Genomic DNA, 19,603 nt, shown 5'->3' with positions numbered 1-19,603 from the left:
CCATTACGACTATATAGCACTGGGAAGGGGTCAGTATAAGGATTTGGGATGGGACGGGGTAAAGGAATGGTGCCCAACCACTTATGGACGGTCAGGGATTGAACGCTGACCTGCATGAAGCGAAACCGTCGCTCTACCGTCCAGCGCAAGTGGCGAGAGGAGAGCCTAATCAATTTTTAGTTCAATATTTTTATAGTGACTATTATATGAAATTAAAAAAATTATCAGCAAAAAAACCGTTATTTTTATTATTAAAAAAGTTGATAGTGCTAGTTTATTCTAGTAATAGGGTCATTAGTGCTAGTTTACCGTTTCTAGTAAGTACGATTTACCTTTAATTTGCGGGTGTAATTATCAGGTCTAACGATCGGATTATACTGAAGTTCCTTAATGTTTAATTAAAAGTCAGCTGATTTTTAAAACTGTTCGGATTTAGAGTTTGGGCTCCGAGCGTTCGTAATGTTCCTGCCGACTGACTCGGCACTCGTAGGTGTGAGTTACCGGGTGTAGAGCCACGTAGAGTGAGGTGAGACCGGGTGTAGAGCTGCGTAGAGCCATGCGAGACCGGGTGTAGAGCTGGGTAGAGTCATGTGAGACCGGGTGTAGAGCTGCATAGAGCCATGTGAGACCGGGTGTAGAGCTGCGTAGAGTGAGGTGAGACCGGGTGTAGAGCTGCATAGAGCCATGTGAGACCGGGTGTAGAGCTGGGTAGAGCCATGTGAGACCGGGTGTAGAGCTGCGTAGAGTGAGGTGAGACCGGGTGTAGAGCTGCATAGAGCCATGTGAGACCAGGTGTAGAGCTGGGTAGAGCCATGTGAGGACCGGGTGTAGAGCTGCATAGAGCCATGTGAGACCGGGTGTAGAGCTGGGTAGAGCCATGTGAGACCGGGTGTAGAGCTACACAGAGCCATGTGAGACCGGATGTAGAGCTGCATAGAGCCATGTGAGACCGGGTGTAGAGCTACACAGAGCAGGGGAGAGGTATAGAGACAGAGCGTGGCAATAATAATGAAACATTCAGCATCATAAAGGGTTATGGCGCGAGTTATCTCCTGTGTGTGTGTGTGTACTCACCTAGTACTCACCTAGTTGTGTTTGCGGGGGTTGAGCTCTGGCTCTTTGGTCCCGCCTCTCAACCGTCAATCAAACAGGTGTACAGATTCCTGAGCCTATCGGGCTCTGTCATATATACACTTGAAACTGTGTATGGAGTCAGCCTCCACCACATCACTTCCTAATGCATGCCATTTGTCAACCACTCTGACACTAAAAAAGTTCTTTCTAATATCTCTGTGGGTCATTTGGGCACTCAGTTTCCACCTGTGTCCCCTTGTGCGTGTTCCCCTTGTGTTAAATAGACTGTCTTTATCTACCCTATCAATCCCCTTCAGAATCTTGAATGTGGTGATCATATCCCCCCTAACTCTTCTGTCTTCCAGCGAAGTGAGGTTTAATTCCCGTAGTCTCTCCTCGTAGCTCATACCTCTCAGCTCGGGTACTAGTCTGGTGGCAAACCTTTGAACCTTTTCCAGTTTAGTCTTATCCTTGACTAGATATGGACTCCATGCTGGGGCTGCATACTCTAGGATTGGCCTGACATATTTGGTATACAAAGTTCTGAATGATTCTTTACACAAGTTTCTGAATGCCGTTCGTATGTTGGCCACCCTGGCATATGCCGCTGATGTTATCCGCTTGATATGTGCTGCAGGAGACAGGTCTGGCGTGATATCAACCCCCAAGTCTTTTTCCTTCTCTGACTCCTGAAGAATTTCCTCTCCCAGATGATACCTTGTATCTGGCCTCCTGCTCCCTACACCTATCTTCATTATATTACATTTGGTTGGGTTAAACTCTAACAACCATTTGTTCGACCATTCCTTCAGCTTGTCTAGTTCTCTTGAAGCCTCAAACAGTCCTCTTCTGTTTTAATCCTTCTCATAATTTTAGCATCGTCCGCAAACATTGAGAGAAATGAATTGATACCCTCCGGGAGATCATTTACATATATCAGAAACAAGATAGGACCGAGTACAGAGCCCTGTGGGACTCCACTGGTGACTTCACGCCAATCGGAGGTCTCACCCCCTCACCGTAACTCACTGCTTCCTATTGCTTAGGTACTCCCTTATCCACTGGAGCACCTTACCAGCTGCACCTGCGTCTCTCCAGCTTATGTACCAGCCTCTTATGCGGTACTGTGTCAAAGGCTTTCCGACAATCCAAGAAAATGCAGTCCGCCCAGCCCTCTCTTTCTTGTTTAATCTGTGTCACCTGATCGTAGAATTCTATCAAGCCTGTAAGGCAAGATTTACCCTCCCTGAATCCATGTTGGCGATTTGTCACGAAGTCCCTTCTCTCCAGATGTGTTACCAGGCTTTTTCTCACGATCTTCTCCATCACCTTGCATGGTATACAAGTCAAGGACACTGGCCTGTAGTTCAGTGCCTCTTGTCTGTCGCCCTTTTTGTATATTGGGACCACATTCGCCGTCTTCCATATTTCTGGTAGGTCTCCCGTCTCTAGTGACTTACTATACACTATGGAGTAGTGGCAGGCAAAGTGCCTCTGCACACTCTTTCAGTACCCATGGTGAGATCCCATCTGGACCAACAGCCTTTCTAACATCCAGATCCAGCAGGTGTCTCTTGACCTCCTCTCTCGTAATTTCGAACTCCTCCAAGGCCGCCTAGTTTACCTCCCTTTCTCCTAGCACAGTGACCTCACCCTGTTCTATTGTGAAGACCTCCTGGAACCTCTTGTTGAGTTCCTCACACACCTCTCTGTCATTCTCTGTATACCTGTCCTCGCCTGTTCTAAGTTTCAATACCTGTTCTTTCACTGTTGTTTTCCTTCTGATGTGACTGTGGAGTAGCTTTGGTTCGGTCTTGGCTTTGTTTGCTATATCATTTTCAAAATTTTTCTCTGCTTCTCTTCTCACCCTGACGTACTCATTCCTGGTTCTCTGGTATCTCTCTCTGCTTTCTGGTGTTCTGTTATTCCGGAAGTTCCTCCACGCCTTTTTGTTCAGTTTCTTCGCTTCCATACATGCCCTATTATACCATGGATTCTTCTGTTGCTTCTCGGATTTTTCCCTTTGGGCCGGGATGAACCTGTTTACTGCCTCCTGACACTTTTGGGTAACATAGTCCATCATACCCTGTACAGACTTGTCTCTGAGGTCTGTGTCCCAAGGTATTTCACTTAGGAAACTTCTCATCTGTTCATAATTCCCCTTTCGGTATGCCAGCCTTTTGATTCCTAGTTCTTTTTGGGGGGAGATAAGTCCTAGCTCTACCAGGTACTCAAAGTTCAATACACTGTGGTCACTCATTCCCAAGGGCGCTTCCATCTTAACTTCCCTTATATCCCATTCATTTAGGGTAAATATCAAATCAAGCATTGCTGGTTCATCTTCTCCTCTCATTCTTGTTGGTTCTTTGGTGTGCTGGCTTAGAAAGTTTCTTGTTGCCACGTCCAGCAGCTTAGCTCTCCATGTTTCTGGTCCTCCATGCGGGTCTCTGTTCTTCCAATTTATCTTCCCATGGTTGAAGTCCCATAATTAGTAGTCCAGATCCATTCCTGCTAGCAACAGAAGCTGCTCTTTCTATTATGTTAATGGTGGCCATGTTGTTTCTATCATATTCCTGTCTAGGTCTTCTGTCATTTGGTGGTGGATTATATATGACTGCGACTATAATTTTTTTCCCTCCATTTGTTACAGTACCTGCTATGTAGTCACTGAAACCTTCGCAGCCCTGAATATCCATCTCCTCAAAATCCCAGCCTTGTCTTACCAGCAGAGCTACACCACCCCCACCTCTTCCTTCCCTCTCTTTCCTCATAACATAATAGTCCTGTGGGAACACTGCATTTGTTATCGTTTTCGTGATCTTTGTTTCTGTGAGGGCTATTATGTCTGGGTTTTCCTCTAGTACCAGTTCTCCAAGCTCATTTGCTTTATTTGTAATTCTATCTATGTTTGTGTACATCGCTTTGAGTCTCACTTTCTTCTGTCCCTTCTCAAATCGCCTCCTTGGTGAGTGTTCTGCTGGTGGGGGAGGCTGTTCCATGGGTGTGAGGACCTGTGAGGTGGATAACAGGGTCTCAGAGGATACTGGGATGAGGGGCGGGGGATCCAGTGAAGGGGGAGGGACAGGGAGGGTATGGGGTGAAAGGGGAGGGAGGACAGGAAGGAAAGGGGGGGAGGGAGGACTCGGGAGGAGGGGAGGGGTAGATGGGTGGGGATTGGGTGTGGGGGGAGGAAGATTTTGCTGATCATTTGAGTGGGGGCAGGGAGGGTTTGGGGTAGGGGGGTTTTCTATGCAGTGGAGGGAGGCGGGGTTGTCCTCCCTTCTGGTGTTACTGGGTAGCTGGTTGTGGGTTCCCCCCTCGCCTCTGGGGGTGTTGGGTTGGGAGCTGTGACTTCCTGGTTTTCCCCACTCGCCCTGCGCCTCTTCCTTGCTTCTGCCGCCACGGCTCTCTCCTCCCTTATCATGTCTCTCTGGAGGAATACATTTTTTAATTTTCCCACGTTTTTCAGGGAGCTCTTCCTTGATAGGATCTTCTCCTTTGTGTTCTCGTTTGCAAACACTATCTTTATCATTCGGTCTCGGTCTTTGTTGTACCGGCCTAGCCTGAAAACCTTCTCAATGCTATGCTCAGCCCCTTCCATGTCTAGTGCCTTTAGTACTTCATTCACTGCTGCTTTGTCCTTGTCACTCCGCTCTGTCCTATTAGATCCTTCCTGCTCCTTAATACCCACAGCAACCACTGATCTGTTCCTTTCCAGCAGTTGGCTAGTGGAGCGTGCCGCCTCCTGCGAGGTGGCTGCTTTCATGGCCACCTCCATCACTGCAGTCATTACTTCAGAGTTATTTTTTTTTAGTATTTCCGCAAATGTTGCTTTTATTGTGGCATTCTCATCCAGAAAACTATTACCACCTTCTCCCTGGGTGGTTTTCTGATTCTCAGCCTCGATACCATTTTCTTTGAGGGCTCTAATCTCCTCCTTTGCTGCTGTCAGCTCTTTTTCAGGTTGCTTATTTCGTTCTTCATTTCCTGCATCATTTCTTGCATCTCACTCTTGATGTCCTCCAGAAACTGGGCGAACATTTCCTTCATCTCGTCACCTTGGCTCTTTCCTGTTCCCCTGGGACCTCTGGCTGCCATGCTTGACCCTGTTGGGATGGGGGAGGGAGAGAGAGAGAGGAAGAGAGAGAGAAAGAGAGAGAGAGAAAGGGAGTGATAAAGGGAGAGATAAATGGGTGGGTGGGGGTGATCCGACCCTTCCACTGAAGTGAGAAGAAAGTAGAAGGGGAGGGGGGGAGGAGATGGAGAGAGAGGCGGGAGGGAGAGAGAGGAGAGGGAGAGAGTGGGTGAGGGAGAGAGCGGGTGAGGGAGAGAGCGGGTGAGGGAGAGAGCGGGTGAGGGAGAGAGCGGGTGAGGTGTGTGTGTGTGTGTGGGCAGAGAGGGAGGGGGAAGGAAAGAGAGGGAGGGAGAGGGGGAAGGAAAGAGAGGGAGGGGGAAGGAAAGAGAGGGAGGGGGAAGGAAAGAGAGGGAGGGAGAGGGGGAGGGAGGGAGAGAGGAGGGAGAGAGAGAGAGAGAGAGAGAGAGAGAGAGAGAGAGAGAGAGAGAGAGAGAGAGAGAGAGAGAGAGAGAGAGAGAGAGGAGAGAGAGAGAGAGAGAGAGAGAGAGAGAGAGAGAGAGAGCAGGAGAGAGAGAGAGAGAGCAGGAGAGAAAGAGCAGGAGAGAGAGAGCAGGAGAGAGATAGTGGGAGAGGGAGAGAGGGAGTGGGAGAGAGGGAGAGTGGGGAGGGGAAGAGTGTGTGTATGGGCGATGTGAGGGACTGGGGGGGGGGGGAGATGGCGACTAAGTCAGGTCAGGTCCGATGGTGGGGTCAAGATGGGGGGGGGGATAGTAAGGTCCTATCCCAGGTGTTAATGCCTTTTCTCCTGACTGGACAATTGTGTGTGTGTGTGTGTGTGCACGCGTGTGTGTGTCTGTTTTAGCGTGTGCACACTTGTGTGCGTGTATGTGTCAAGATATCCCTTATGCGTTACCTCTGCCTAAATGAGCCACTCTGAGATTTTTAAATATATATGATATCCTGAACGAGAATTTGATAATCTTTTACCTCAATCTGTACACCTGATTAATTGACCAGAGAGGGGTACATACCAGACTGCCTCCCGCTCACACAACCAGATGAGCGATGTATGATGACGATGGTTATCCGTCGTTGTCTCCCACTAGGTGATTCACTAAGTGCTGGTAGATTGATGAGGTCGTTCTTCTCTTTCAACACAAAGCTCTGGAGTCAGTCACTGTATCGTTATGTGACAGTTCATTAATTCACTGTACCACTGATCACAGTCACCACTCAACAGCACAATCAGGTAGCTCCACGGCGGGTCGTCCCACCCGGTCAGGTCACACACTTACATGCACCGGTGATGCCCTAGCTCCACTTTTGGTTTCTTCGCCAAATCTTCGCACTATCACTAGCGATATGACTATGCTATGTTGCACCCTGCAAGCTACACACTGCGAGAGGCCAAATACTATGATCTAGCCTCTATACTCCTTCAATGTCCCGAGAAATTGACGAATTTCCGCGGACCTCACTAATCGTGTGTGTCTCCTACCTTCTCCGCGCGCGCTGTGTGTGTGTGTGTGTGTGTGTGTGTGTGTGTGTGTGTGTGTGTGTGTGTGTGTGTGTGTGTGTGTGTGTGTGTGTGTGTATGTGTGTGTGTGTGTGTGTGGTGTGTGTGTGTGTGTGTGTGTGTGTGTGTTTGTGTGTGTGTGTGTGAGTGTATACTCACCTATTTATGCCTGCAGCCTCCAGCACTGGCTCTTGGACACCGCCTTCCTAGCCGCCGATTGTTTAATTCAATGACTGCTCTCTTATTCCTCTAACATATCTAAGTCTTAAAATTATGAATAGTGTTTGCTTCCACAACCTTTTAGTTCATTCCATTTTCCAACTAGTCTCACACTAAAAGAAAACATTGTAACATCTTTATGACTCATCCGAGTTGCCAGCTTCCACCCCGTCCCCTTGTTCTATTGGTATTCCGTGTGAACATTTCATCTATTTCCACTTTGTCAATCCTCCCTAAGTATTTTATATGTTTCTATCATATCTCTCCTCTCCCTCCTTTTTTCCTAAGAGTAGTCAGGTTCAGTTACTTCAGTCGCTCTTCATATCTCATCCCATGCAACTCTGGGACGAGCCTCGTCGCAAATTTCTGAACCTTTTCCAGTTTCCTTATGGTGGGGCTCTTCGATGGAGCTGCATTCTCTAAGACTTCTAAGTCTTAGAGTCTTAGACTTCTAAGTCTTCTCTAAGTTTCTAATGGACTTTCTAACTTTTTGCTAGCGTAGAGTGCGATGCTTTCGTTATCCGATTTATATGTGCCTCAGGAGTTAGATTTTGTGTTACGTCCACTCGCAGGTTACTTTTTCGAAGCGCCACAGGTAGGTAATTTCCCCTCATTGTGTACCGTCCCTTTGGTCTCCTGTCACCAAGTCTCATTTCCATAACTTTATACTTGCTCGTGTTGAGCTCCAGTAGCCATTTCTCTAACCATCTCTGCAGCTTGTTCAAGTCCTCTTGGAGGATCCTGCAGTCCTCATCTGTCACAATTCGTCTCTTTAATTTCGCGTCCTGCGCGAACATCGACATAAAGGTCTCGACTCCTATAGACATGTCGTTTACCTATATAAGAAATAGAACTGGTCCCAGCACCGATCCTTGAGATACTCCACTCGTTACGATTCGCCAGTCTGACTTCTCGCCCCTGACTGTTACTCTTTGGCTCCTGCTTAAGTAATTCCTTACCCAAGCTAGGACTTTTCTGCTAACTCCTACCTGCCTCTCAAGTTTGAATAGCTGTCTCATGAGCGGTACTGAATCAAAGGCTTTTTGGAAGTCCAGAAATATGCAGCCCGTCCATCCTTCCCTGTCCTGCCTTATTCCTTTTACTATATATCATTCCAGAAGGTTTGTTAGGCATGAGTTCCCTTCCCAGAACCCGTGTTGGTGTTTGTTAACAAACCTAATGTTCTCTAGGTGTGCAACCAGTCGTAACCTTATTATTCCTTCTAGTACGTTATAGGAGATGTTTGTCGGTGATATTGGTCTGTAGTTAAGTGCCTCTTCCCAATCTCTTTTCTTGAAAATTGGTACCACATTTGTCTTCTTCCAACAACTGGGCAATCTTCCATTCGCAAGTGACTCTTTATAGATCCTAGCTATGCCAAGGGCCTGCGCTGCCTCTTTTAGTATCCACGGTGATACGTTGTCTGGTCCAACAGCTTTAGTTTCATCCAGTGTTCTTAGCTGTTCCATTACCTCCTCTGCGGTCACCTCTATGTCTGTTCGTCTCTCATTTTGGGTTATCTCCTCTTCTAATAATGGGAGCTGCTCAGGCTCGATTGTGAACACTCCATGGAAACTGGCATTCAGTGTCTCGCAGATTGCCTTGTCTCTTTCTCTATTTGCACCTGCTGTTTTCCATAGTCTTGTCACGTGGTCATTCACCGATATTTTCCTTCTTTTGTGACTATGTAGTAATTTAGGTGTGTGTGTGTGTGTGTGTAGTGGAGGTGGGTGTGTGTGTAGTGGAGGTGGGTATGTGTGTAGTGGAGGTGGGTGTGTGTGTAGTGGAGGTGGGTATGTGTGTAGTGGAGGTGGGTGGGTGTGTAGTGGAGGTGGGTGTGTGTGTAGTGGAGGTGGGTATGTGTGTAGTGGAGGTGGGTGGGTGTGAATAGTAGAGGTGTGTGGTGTGTGTGTGTGTGTGTAGTGGAGGGTGTGTGTGTGTGTGTGTGTGTGTGTAGTGGGAGAGGGTTGGGGGGGCCACTTCGTAGTTTGGTCGTCCGGGTCGTGTACAGGTGGCGTACACTCCACTTTACGACCATTTAGCACCATGAGGTAATTTGTGAGAGTCAATTTAATTATTGTATACGCTTTTGAGTGCCCATAACACACGTAATTGTATTTTTTATGTAGCCATCTGTGCCAGGGACTACACAAGACCAGCTATCCAGCAAACACAAATCATCTACACAACGTTCGCCTATCTCTTCCCATAGGTGTGGAATGATTTGCATTGAGAATGGTGCAGGAGGCCTTTGAGAAACTTTTACTCAAAAAATCCAAACACAAAGGTTTAATTATAAATTGTTTTTCTACAATTATTTTCTTCCAAATGTAAAACAAATAGTTTTTACATGTTTAAATATAAAATTTATGGTGTTTTTTTGTAAAATTCATTAATAAATTGTGAATGATATATATTGGCTGAGTGAAACCTTTAAAATCCATTTAGTTATAATTTGAACAGAAAAAAGTATTTTTCCAAATTTTCTAAAAATTGCTCTTTTTAACACAATTTGACTCCTTATACATTCCACTAAACACTATATCATGTTTAAATATATAATTTATGTATTATTCTCTAAAATAATTTATATAAATTATATAAGTTGCTGGAAAGTGGTGTTAAAGATTCTGAAAACATTTTGTTGTGTTAATATGTTCTTATTAACTATGTCTCAAGTTCACAGTTTATCAAACAAGAATATTAACATTCGTCAACTCTTAAAATCTTATATGTTATCTTGCTGGTGCAAAAAAGGGTGAATCTTTAGGAACAGCTATAGTATCTATATATCACAAATGGTGTTTTCCCTAACTCAAACAATGTAGGGTTTATTATTCTACACATATTTCTAATGACTCTTAGATGTTTACATTCTCTGAAGTATAATTGTGAAGGCTGTGTCCATCACTCTCAACACAGATTCTTAAACTCGTCTCTGCAGGTTCAACTATATAATTAGTTTCCATTTTGAATCTCCATGGACATTTGTATCCAAAATGAAACCAATGTGGTTTCCTTCAGCGCCTTCAGCCAGCACATTTGCTCATTCATTTCCACAGATTCCAACAAGGTAGGGGATTTACAGAAATTTGTATATTCATATTGTTATATATTAAAAATATGAATGCAGTTCAATATGATAAGACAAATACATGAGTTTATGATAAATTCGTTTTCTGTGATATACCATTGATATGCTCTTTTTTTCTTTAAACGGCAGACTAAACTAAAGTGCTCACATCAACAGATTTGATGTATAAATGGTCAACGCTCAACAGAGTTAGTATAAATGTATTAGTATAAATCTTACTTGTCTCATTGTTAATTCACATTCAATGTCAACTTGTGGTTGCATTGTACAAGGCCAACACAGATGATCGAAGGAAACTAACTCTGCTCTAGTTCCATGAAGTTGCTATTTGGTCTTTACTCAATGCATTGTACATGCATTGTACAAGGCCAACACAGATGATCGAAGGAAACTAACTCTGCTCTAGTTCCATGAAGTTGCTATTTGGTCTTTATTGAAATTTGACAAGGCAGAGTGGCCTGCAACAACTACACCATCTCCACATCTAGTTCATGCTCCAGACATAAATCATGACACTGGTCCTGTGTATCCTGCTGCTGACCCGTCAACACCTGGCCCGTCGGGTGTGAGGCGCCCTCTCTTCACGTCTACACCTAGTGCTGAAGCTGAATCTGATGAAGATAATTCATATTCCACATTAGTGTTTGAAAACAATAGTGAGAGCGACGATTCAGACAGTAGTTTATTGCCAACCCAGAGACAACAGCGACGTGTTGTTATAGCAGAGACTCGCCTGAACTATAAATTGAAACATGAGCTGGTAAAAATCCCCAAACGTCGCAGGTGTGAAGTGTGTTCAAAGTCGGGTATCAGGAAGGAAACTGGTATAGCGTGCAAGACATGCGATGTTCCACTTTGCGTCATACCTTGTTACACCACTTATCACAGGAAAAGGGTGTATTGGGTGGACAAGAAATAACCACCTACATCAGCTTCACTCCACCTAGGAACATCTGTTGAGCAACTTCAGGAATCAGTACCTGAAGGAGGTGGAGTGGAGATAAAATGCTCAACTTATTTTACTACAATCGTCTTTGCTTTGGTAAGTACACATAATTGTCTTAGATTGTTTCAGTATTGTAGTCTATTTTCTTAGGAATATTTTGATACCTAAATGAGAACTGTAGCACGAAAACTAAAGTAAGTATACATGAAACAAGAGAAACTTTTTTTGTGGGTGTTGCGGGTGTGAGTTGGAGTGTCAAGAGCGGGTTCCGGTTGTGTGTTTTCCGTCATCTCTACAGCTGTGAATTCCAAGGAATTGTATTTGATATGCATATGTCTGTGTAGGGAATTTTATTCCGAACACTATACAAAAAAAAACGGTGTGAAACAAGTATAAACTTGAAAAACATGAGCAAAGTAAAAACTTTTGACGCTCACGGGTACAAACACGCGTAAGATTTTATTCGCCGCAAATTTATTTGACGCTGTGTTGGCCAACTCTACCCATGTTCTTATAGAACTTTCTATTGCGAACACATTGCTATAAAAATGAAATACGTAGCTCCAGAAATAATGTCAGGACAGTGAAATCAGTATAAACATTCAAAGCCCTGCATCACACCAGTGTCGTCCCTGCTGAAATCACGGCTAATGCTTCGCCCAGTTCCCACACTCGTGCGGGTCACCCGATACCATAATTAGACATTGATAGGCATATGTCTGGGTGGGGAATTTTATTGTGAGTTCAGTGATATCAAAATGAGCGCTGTAGGATGACTGTGAGGCTGGCAACAAACGAAAGAGTATGAACATTTACTTCCTGTTTGGGTGTCACGGCGAGTCATCTTCGTGTTTATTTACTTCGTGGTGGGATACCAAATGCTTCGGTGACATTTTATGCATATGATCTTGTAGAGAATTTTATTGCCAACGCATTGATACCAAAATGAAAAACGTAGCTCGAGAATTGAGGTTAGCAGCGTGAAAAGATTATAAACTTTTTTGTGTTTACGCTTGAGCACAACCCGCTTGTTTTTCCAGCTAGTGCCGCGCGCACTAAAGTGTGCATTATACACACCATAATGCACCAGTACACACAATAAGGTACCAGTACACACTATAAGGCACCAGTACACGCCATAAGGCACCAGAACACACACCATAAGGCACCAGAACACACCATAAGGCACCAGTACACACCATAAGGCACCAGTACACACCATAAGGCACCAGTACACACCATAAGGCACCAGTACACACCATACGGCACCAGTACACACCATAAGGCACCAGTACACACCATAAGGAACCAGTACACACTATAAGGCACCAGTATATACCATAAGGCACCAGTACACACCATAAGGCACCATTACACACCATAAGGCACCAGGACACACCATAAGGCACCAGTACACACCATAAAGCACCAGTACACACTATAAGGCACCAGTACACACCATAAGGCACCAGTACACACCATAAGACACCAGTACACACCATAAGGCACCAGTACGCACCATACGGCACCAGAACACACCATAAGGCACCAGTACACACCATAAAGCACCAGTACACACAATAAAGCCCCAGTACACACCATAAGGAACCAGTACACACCATAAGGCACCAGTATACACAATAAGGTACAAGTACACACCATAAGGCACCAGTACACACCATAATGCACCAGTACACACTATAAGGCACCAGTACACGCCATAATGCACCAGTACACACCATAAGGCACCAGTACACACCATAATGCACCAGTACACATCATATGGCACCAGTACACACCATAAGGCACCAGAACACACACCATAAGGCACCAGTACACACCATAATGCACCAGTACACACCATAATGCACCAGTACACACCATAATGCACCAGTACACACCATAAGGCACCAGTACACAATAAGGCACCAGTACACACAATAATGCACCAGTACACACCATAAGGCACCAGTACACTCCATACGGCACCAGTACGCACCATAAGGCACTAGAACACACCATAAGGCACCAGTACACACCATAAAGCACCAGTATACACCATAAGGCCCCAGTACACACCATAAGGTACGAGTACACACTATAAGGCACCAGTACACACCTACAGGTATTTGTTTCTGGTGTGGTGCTCATGGGATCTGTTACAACCTTCTAGGAAGCTTTTAGGGTCAGGATTGACATTACAGTGCAGCGTTTTATATATATAAAATACACATGAGAGTATGTGCAGGGACTTAATATCTAACATATTCAGAGATTTGAGTAAGGGGTCCATATATACTGCCCGGTTGCCTGAAATGCTATATGCCTACTATATTGGCTTTAGGTATTGTATGCACTAGCTCTATCTATAAATCCAACATTATGTTTGTAAATCAACTATGTATGTACTTTCCTGAATAAAATTGACTTTACTCTACACTTATATGCTCTGTGGATTTGTTATCCCCTATCGTTTGGGAGAAAAAAAATGACTAATACGTTCGGCGAATGACTTTGACTTCAACTTCACTTTGACTTCGTTCATGTCATCGTATTTTCCGTAATATATAAAGGTTATGACAATGCAATTATATTATTGTGTGCAAATAATTTGGAAATTTCATGTACCCTAAAAATAGTAAAATAAAGAATAAGAATAATTAAATAATTGTTGTAGTAAATTGTCACACGTTCATCATACGCAAACGAACACACAGTGTGGAGCGTCAGTAGACCAAGGTCCGCGCCATTTTAAAACACGGCTTCGAATGTAAGTAATGTTTTTCTCGTACTAACACTGTGTTATGCAATAGATTAGGTCTTGAATTCACAAATTTAGTTGTTACATCTGACAGAGTATGTTAGACGGTGTAATGCTGGTCCATGTTGACGTATTTGTGGGCTTGATTGGTTTACATGTGATGGCACACAATATCGGCACCCCACAACATGCTGTTGAAGTTGGAATGCATGGCATAGGCTCCTCACACAATGTTCTTTATGTGGTCCTCAGGTGATAGTTTTCTATTTAGAACCACCCCTAGATCTCTTTCTTTATCAGAATTCCTTAAAGATTTCTCACATGGTTTTCCTAATGATAGATTGTGGGCTGTAAGGGACAGGTTTGATGTATGGATTAGTTGATAGAAGTTCCAGTCCACCTGTAGACAGGGATCTCACATCAGCTTGTATATTATACAAGGATAAGATTTGATAAATTCAGTTATTTGACTGAACACTGGCTCTAACCTAGCCTAGCCTATAGTCTAACCTAGCTCCATAACAAACAGCCATTAGCCGGCTCTGTTTAAATCAGAGATTTAAACATACATAGTCTAACCTAGCTCCATAACTAACAGCCATTAGCCATCCATGCACAGGTCCGTTCAAGGGGATTAAATAGCCGTTCTATGGCCCCAGGGTTTGTATTTTATCAAACTCTTATTAGAATAATAGATCTCGTAATAATTTTGCAAAAATAGTGGCATTTACTATTTTAAAAAGCTCGGGTGCAGGGGGGGGGGTTATGTAAAAGCCTGGTTTGTGCCTCGGAGAGGCTATGGGATCCAGTAAGATCGTCCTTCCTTTCCTCCCTAGAATCTGGATGTAGCAGGTGCTCAATTGTCAAAAGTGAAAAATTGGTTTTGTCTTCCGAATGCACCATTTCTGTAAATTTTCTAATAATCTTTTAAAAATAGTAAATGCCATTATTTTTGCAAAATTATTACGAGATCTATTATACTAATAAGGGTTTGATAAAATACAGTAGACTGCCTACTGGATAATAGTTCCAGTCCACCTGTAGACAGGGATCTCACATCAGCTTGTATATTATACAAGGATAAGATTTGATAAATTCAGTTATTTGACTGAACACTGGCTCTAACCTAGCCTAGCCTATAGTCTAACCTAGCTCCATAACAAACAGCCATTAGCCGGCTCTGTTTAAATCAGAGATTTAAACATACATAGTCTAACCTAGCTCCATAACTAACAGCCATTAGCCATCCATGCACAGGTCCGTTCAAGGGGATTAAATAGCCGTTCTATGGCCCCAGGGTTTGTATTTTATCAAACTCTTATTAGAATAATAGATCTCGTAATAATTTTGCAAAAATAGTGGCATTTACTATTTTAAAAAGCTCGGGTGCAGGGGGGGGGGTTATGTAAAAGCCTGGTTTGTGCCTCGGAGAGGCTATGGGATCCAGTAAGATCGTCCTTCCTTTCCTCCCTAGAATCTGGATGTAGCAGGTGCTCAATTGTCAAAAGTGAAAAATTGGTTTTGTCTTCCGAATGCACCATTTCTGTAAATTTTCTAATAATCTTTTAAAAATAGTAAATTCCATTATTTTTGCAAAATTATTACGAGATCTATTATACTAATAACGGTTTGATAAAATACAGTAGACTGCCTACTGGATAATAGTTCCAGTCCACCTGTAGACAGGGATCTCACATCAGCTTGTATATTATACAAGGATAAGATTTGATAAATTCAGTTATTTGACTGAACACTGGCTCTGTTTAAATCAGAGATTTAAACATACATAGTCTAACCTAGCTCCATAACTATCAGCCATTAGCCATTCATGCACAGCCATCAGCTGGGCCATAGACCGGCTATTTTGCTTTTTTCCCAAGCCGGTCTATGTTTTTTTTCGATGCCTCAGTGGCCCATGCACAGGTCCGTTCCAGGGGATTAAATAGCCGTTCTCTGGCCCGAGGGTTTTCTCAAATTTTCTTTCATAGCCGGTCTATGGCCCCTGGGTTTTACGAACTTTTTTTCCCAAGCCGGTCTATGGCCCCTGGGTTTTACGAACTTTTTTTCCCAAGCCGGTCTATGGTGTGTATGTTAAATAAACCAAATTTTTCACTTTTGACAATTGAGCACCTGCTACATCCAGATTCTAGGGAGGAAAGGAATATAATATAATATCTAATATATCTATCTGTGTGAAATAGATTAAATCCATTTATTTGATATTCAGCTAATAGTTCTGTATTTTCTACATTCATCCATGTTTTGGTAAGTGCAATAATATGTATTGTTTCATTGCAGATTAGAGATTCAAGATAATTCTAGATTTCCGAAGTACTGAAACGCGCGCCATACAGGCTTGGTGGATCTAGGTGCAAGGTAAAATTATTTACATTTACTTGTTTTGTATTTATATGCATATATGCATTTATATGCATTATTCTATAGAATAATAGATCTCGTAATAATTTTGCAAAAGTAGTGGCATTTACTTAATCGACTGAGCTACAACAGGGTAAAAGGATCCAGGAAGTTCAGTAGAAGTTTGGTTTCAACCCTTTTACCCTGTCGTAGCTCAGTCGATTAAGGCAGTGTCTGGATGCTCCCAGACACAGGTTTGAATCCTCATCACGGCCCTTGTGGATTTGTTCATTTGATGCATCACGTTATTGTGATCTGTGTGTGATGATGTAAGGGCGAAGAGGGAGAACGGCCTGTTGACATAGCTCGGGTGCAGGGGGGGTTGTGTAAAAGCCTGTTTTGTGCCTCGGAGAGGCTATGGGATCCAGTAAGTTCAGTAGAACTTCGGTTTCAACCCTTTTACCCTGTTGTAGCTCAGTCGATTAAGGCAGTGTCTGGGATGCTCCCGGACGCAGGTTCGAATCCTCGTCACGGCCCTTGTGGATTTGTTCATTTGATGCATCACGTTATTGTGATCTGTGTGTGTAATTCTTCACTTGCTACAGCAACAGGAATGTGTGTGTATGTATTTGTGTTGTTGAATATGACCGAAAGTGTAAGATTAATGATTCTAACACAAATCGTCTGAATATTTGTTTTTCTTCACTGTCGAGAGTAGTTAAAAAAATTTACTCGAGTTTATTTTCACACTTTATTTATGGTCCTTAAGTCCCTCTCCTTAATGCTGCTGCTGTTTCTCGCATCTTTGCATCGCTTGTATGTTTTGGGGTTTGGCCTCTTGCTATATATTGATTCCATTTGTGTGTGTTTGGGTCTCAGGCCCTCTCGCAATTTCTGTTGAACAAACCCCTTTTCCTAGTTCTGCATCTCTCCTTTGGTACAAATTTTGTTGTGCTTTTATCATATATTTCACAAAACTTGACATACATTTCATTTACTTCATGTCCTATCAGCAAGTGTTTGTCAAATTCTTTAAGGAAAGTTTATCATCCTGATTGCAGATCTCTAGCGCTATTATGTCAACTTCTTGTGGATTCGCAATCATTATTTAATTTACCTTTAGGTGTTCTTTCACCAGCACAGCAACACTGTACCTCTCCCAACCAGTTTAAGATAAAAACTAAGTACTAACTAATTAACTCAATGTAACCTACCTTACCCCCAAAATGTCAACCCATGTCTTCTATTTTAAACAATGCTGTTTTGTTGACCAAATTGTATTTTTGTTTTTTTCTGCAATGTTTCCCCCCCCCCCCCCCCCCACCACTCTACCACCACATTGAGTTTAGTAGCTCTGTGCACGTCAGGTGCTGTTTAATATACAGACCTACTCCTCCATTTGACCTAGTTTCTCTATCACATCTATATCACTTTGTGCTTTAGCCCTGGTGGAGCTTGGTCCACCAGGCTGTTGTTTGGAGTGGCCCGCAGATCCACATACAGTCTGCATATGATATACAGTCTGTTGATCAATTAAACTACAGTAGTTAGTTTTTATCATCCGAATGCACCAATATGTGTTCATTCTTCCCAGATGAAGGAACTAGGTAATATTCATCATCTGAATGCACCATCTGAAGCTTTAACACACTCATGATACACGAGAGGTTTAAAAAACTTTTAAAACTTTTAAAACTTTTTGACCTATGTATTTAAAAGCAATTCTAAAGTTAAAAAGTGTAGCATAGGCCCCTCGCAGAATGTTCTTAATATGATCCTCAGGTTATAGTTTTCTATCTAAAACCACCCCTAGATCTCTTTCTTGATCAGAATTCTTTATAGATCTCTGTGGCTCGATCATAGAAACTGAGTAAATTCGTTACACTGGACCTTCCAGATCGAATACCATGCTGACAGTCTGATATATCATTCAGTACGTCTGCATCTGAAATTGAGCAATACTGGATTTATTATTTGGTTTTATAAATTTTATACTTATAATCTTAACTTATTTCAGAGACCACGAGTAATCTGGGCTTCGAACTCAACAGAAAAGCCTTCCGTAGACCTGCTTCTTTGCTACATAATAGACAAAATTTAGTAAGTATTGATTTATTATGTGTTTGTTTATTTTTATTTTTTCTTTATATACAAGAAGGTACATTGGGGGAGAGTACAATGACTTGAAGTTATACATTCTTGTAAAGCAACTAGCACTCATAGCGTTTCGGGCAGATCTAAGTATAGACCAAGGAACTTACCATCTTCTTTATTTCTGATGCTAACATTGTGTAACTGTAGATGAATTGCATTTGTTGATTTGCTCCCAAGTAAGATGTCGTAGGTCCTTTCTATGTTTAGTGGGAGTTTGTTGGTTGACATTAATAAGTGGATTTTTTTTTAATTTATTGTTTACATCATTATTTAATATGAGTGGGTTGGAGTCTGAGTAGATGAGGTTAGTGTCATCATTATCTCATATCTCAGTGATTTTGTCGTAATGGTCAAGTAGCTGTACTGTACAAGTAGAGGACATGAGAGATAGCTGTAAGAGGTATTTCAATATCTTCCTGCTCTAAATCCTTGTTGGCCTGGATTGTGGAGGTCATTGGTCTCTATAAAACTAGTAATCTGACTCCTGATCACTCTCAAATAATTTTATTATGTGGGATGTTAGTGCAACTGGTCTATAATTCTTTGCCAATGCTTGTGTTGTGTTGTGTTGTTTTGGTAGTGATGTGCAATGTGTTGTTTTGGTAGTGATTCGTCCAGTTCTGGTAGTAGTGCGGTTGTTGTGTAGTGTAGTACTTGTGTGCTTGTTAATGACTTGTATTCCAGTCTTGTGGGTATCTCCTTTCCCCTACGGGCCAACTGCTTTGTTCTTACCTAGCATTTTGCTTTGTTTGGGTATGAATGTTTGTGTGCCGTATATTTTGCAAAATTTGCCATATATCTCATTATTTACTCCTCTGCCTAGCAACAAGTCTGTCTAATTATACTCATTAACTGTTTTTCAAAGTTCCCCATAGTGTCCTTTATTGAAATCGAGATCATGAACCGTTTCAATGTTCTTATTTTCTTCTAGATTATATCTTAAAGTATATTTAAATGTTATTGTTATTATTGTTATTAAATGTTATTGTGACATTGCATTGCAATTGAGCTATGTTGTTTACCATACCGTTCATTTCGTGAGTATAAGTATAGATGCCACACTTGTGACAGGTAAAACCATGCCTTTTTTGAAAAACAGCACCGTCTGTTGCACGTAAGAGCAACCCACACTATATTATGTTGCGATATTATTTCAATATTTCCGATTGCATTGATAATTTGAATTTTCATAGATTTCAATTTATTTTCATTTCGATTTAATAATTTTGTGTGACATTGCATTGAAATTGAGCTGTTTTGTTTACCATACTGTTCATTTCATGAGTATAGTTTTTTTTTTTTTTTTTCATTTCATTTTTTAGCTGTTCTTATTTTTCAGTGATGGGAATATCAGATCATTTGATGTTCCCAATTTTCTGATGGAAGCATCAGACCATTATAGAATG

The sequence above is a fragment of the Procambarus clarkii genome, chromosome 4 (assembly GCF_040958095.1).
Source record: "Procambarus clarkii isolate CNS0578487 chromosome 4, FALCON_Pclarkii_2.0, whole genome shotgun sequence".
In the NCBI taxonomy this organism is placed as follows: Eukaryota; Metazoa; Arthropoda; class Malacostraca; order Decapoda; family Cambaridae; genus Procambarus; species Procambarus clarkii.
This window is presented reverse-complemented; position numbering follows the sequence as displayed.